Here is a 3,205-nt window from a genome sequence, read left to right as displayed (position 1 = left end):
GCGGGGGGCCCTGCGGCCCCGGCAGGCGGCGCTGAGGGGGCCCAGAGCGAGCGGCTGCGGCCGCGGCATGCAGGGCGGCCCGGACTAGCCCGCCGAGCCCAGGAGGCCTGCGGCGGAGGCGGGGGCGGGCGCGGCGGAGGCGGGGCTCGCGCCAGGCCCGCCCGCCCGCCGGGGGAGCCGGCGGCAGTGGCCAAGGAGGCGGCGCGGCATACGGCCGCTCCTGAGTAGCGCCCGCGCTGCGGCCCACGGGACCGCGCCGCGACCGCCCCGGCTGGCCCGGAGGAGCGCCCGCCGCCGCCGCCGCGCGCAGAGCGAGGAAATGTGGGACATGTGGATTTGGAATATTAATTCATTTGAAAAACTGCTTTGGGGGTGTGAACGTGATTTCTGATGAAACTGGATTGGAATAATTTTCATGATCTTTGTATATATATATTTTAAAATTTTGCATTTGACTTAAAGTGCCATGAGAAAATTTGCATATTGCAAGGTGGTCCTAGCCACCTCCTTAATTTGGGTACTGTTGGATATGTTCTTGCTGCTTTACTTCAGTGAATGCAACAAATGTGATGAGAAAAAGGAAAGAGGACTTCCTGCTGGGGATGTTCTAGAGCCAGTACAAAAACCTCATGAAGGTCCTGGAGAAATGGGGAAACCAGTTGTCATTCCTAAAGAGGATCAAGAAAAGATGAAAGAGATGTTTAAAATCAATCAGTTCAATTTAATGGCAAGCGAGATGATTGCACTCAACAGATCTTTACCAGATGTTAGGTTAGAAGGGTGTAAAACAAAGGTGTATCCAGATAATCTTCCTACAACAAGTGTCGTGATTGTTTTCCATAATGAGGCTTGGAGCACACTTCTGCGAACTGTCCATAGTGTCATTAATCGCTCACCAAGACACATGATAGAAGAAATTTTTCTAGTAGATGATGCCAGTGAAAGAGACTTTTTGAAAAGACCTCTAGAGAGTTATGTGAAGAAACTCAAAGTGCCAGTTCATGTAATTCGAATGGAACAGCGTTCTGGATTGATCAGAGCTAGATTGAAAGGAGCTGCAGTGTCCAAAGGCCAGGTGATAACCTTCTTAGATGCTCATTGTGAGTGCACAGTGGAATGGCTGGAGCCTCTCTTAGCAAGGATCAAACATGACAGGAGAACAGTGGTATGTCCTATCACTGATGTGATCAGTGATGATACTTTTGAGTACATGGCAGGCTCTGATATGACTTATGGTGGATTCAACTGGAAGCTTAATTTTCGCTGGTATCCTGTTCCCCAGAGAGAAATGGACAGAAGGAAAGGTGATAGGACTCTTCCTGTCAGAACACCTACAATGGCAGGAGGCCTTTTTTCAATAGACAGAGATTACTTTCAGGAAATTGGAACATATGATGCTGGAATGGATATTTGGGGAGGAGAAAACTTAGAAATTTCCTTTAGGATTTGGCAGTGTGGAGGAACTTTGGAAATTGTCACTTGCTCACATGTTGGACATGTGTTTCGGAAGGCTACCCCATACACATTTCCAGGAGGCACAGGGCAAATTATCAATAAAAATAACAGACGACTTGCAGAAGTATGGATGGATGAATTCAAGAATTTCTTCTATATAATTTCTCCAGGTGTTACAAAGGTAGATTAGGGGGATATATCATCAAGACTTGGTCTAAGACACAAACTACAATGCAAACCTTTTTCTTGGTACCTAGAGAATATTTACCCTGATTCTCAAATTCCACGTCACTATTTTTCACTGGGAGAGATACGAAATGTGGAAACAAATCAGTGTCTAGATAACATGGCTAGAAAAGAGAATGAAAAAGTTGGAATTTTTAATTGTCATGGTATGGGAGGCAATCAGGTTTTCTCTTATACTGCCAATAAAGAAATTAGAACAGATGACCTTTGCTTAGATGTTTCCAAACTTAATGGCCCAGTTACCATGCTCAAGTGCCATCACCTAAAAGGCAACCAGCTCTGGGAGTATGACCCAGTGAAATTAACCCTGCAGCATGTGAACAGTAATCAGTGCCTGGATAAAGCCACAGAAGAGGACAGCCAGGTGCCCAGCATTAGAGACTGCAGTGGAAGCCAGTCCCAGCAGTGGCTTCTTCGAAATGTCACCCTTCCAGAAATATTCTGAGACCAAATTTTTAAAAAAAGAAAAAAAAATAAGGATTGACTGGGCTACCTCAGCATACGTTTCTGCCACATTCTTAAGTAGCAAAAAAGGAAAAGTGCTTTCCTCCTCTGCGGGATGTAAGATTATCAGCCATTAAAACTCAGACTCCTCTAGCTTTTCACTAGCTATGAACCAGCCTTCCTGTCCAAGGACGTGAAACTGCATAGTAGTGAGACTGTGCACACTGATGTTTACAAGATTGAAAGAGTCTTTCATCAAGAATCATGGAAAAGAATATTCAGACAGTGAAACAGTCAACAAAATGTGCTTTCTGGAGAGCTGCACCTTTTATGGTTTGCTTGCACATCAGTAATTTCTGCTGAGTGTGCTGTCAATGAAGAGATTACCAAGATTTTTTTCCTGATTAGAACTGGTAGCCAGTATATTAAACATTGACATAAAAGCAAATGAAAAAGAACTGAAACCAGATACAGAATCATGAAAACAACATTTTTACATTAAAATAACTATACTAAACAGGGTTTAAACAAAATTAAAACAGAACTATGAGAAGTACAATTTGTTATAGTATAGTATCAAATTTCTATATAGATTTTATACCTCAGTGGGGAAAAATAACTGATTCCAATGACGTTCATTTTATTTTCATCTGTGATAGTCATGGATGCTTTTATTTTCCTTGGGGTGCTGAAAATGAGCTGGGAGAAAAAGCTAGTTGAACATAGTTTTAATTTCTTTCTACAATATTTTTATTTGATTTGTGGGCTGTGGAATTGTGACTTTTAATTGCCTTCTAAAAAATGGAGAATTAACATGATACTTGTTCTCAACTGAACAAGTTAGATATCTCAGTTGTTCTTGGGTCAACTGACTTACAGTCTCAGTCTTCTGTCTGTTTCTCTCCCTCCCTCCCTCCCTTTTCTCTCTCATATTCATTCTCTCTCTCTCTCTCTCTCTCTCTCTCTCTCTCTCTCCCTCTCTTTCTCTCTCTGTCACACACACACACACATACACACACACACACACACACACACACACACACACACACATTCTTACCAC

At 43.4% G+C, this 3,205-nt stretch overlaps 1 pseudogene; it reads left to right on the top strand.

Moving 5' to 3' along the window:
* Nucleotides 1–430: 430 nt before the first annotated feature.
* Nucleotides 431–2,629, top strand: LOC143388724 (polypeptide N-acetylgalactosaminyltransferase 1-like; annotated as a pseudogene).
* The last annotated feature ends 576 nt before the right edge of the window (nucleotides 2,630–3,205 follow it).

The sequence above is a fragment of the Callospermophilus lateralis genome, unplaced genomic scaffold, assembly GCF_048772815.1.
Source record: "Callospermophilus lateralis isolate mCalLat2 unplaced genomic scaffold, mCalLat2.hap1 Scaffold_205, whole genome shotgun sequence".
Lineage (NCBI taxonomy): Eukaryota > Metazoa > Chordata > Mammalia > Rodentia > Sciuridae > Callospermophilus > Callospermophilus lateralis.
Note: the sequence above shows the minus strand (reverse complement) of the source record. Positions and strands in the feature narration are given on the sequence as shown.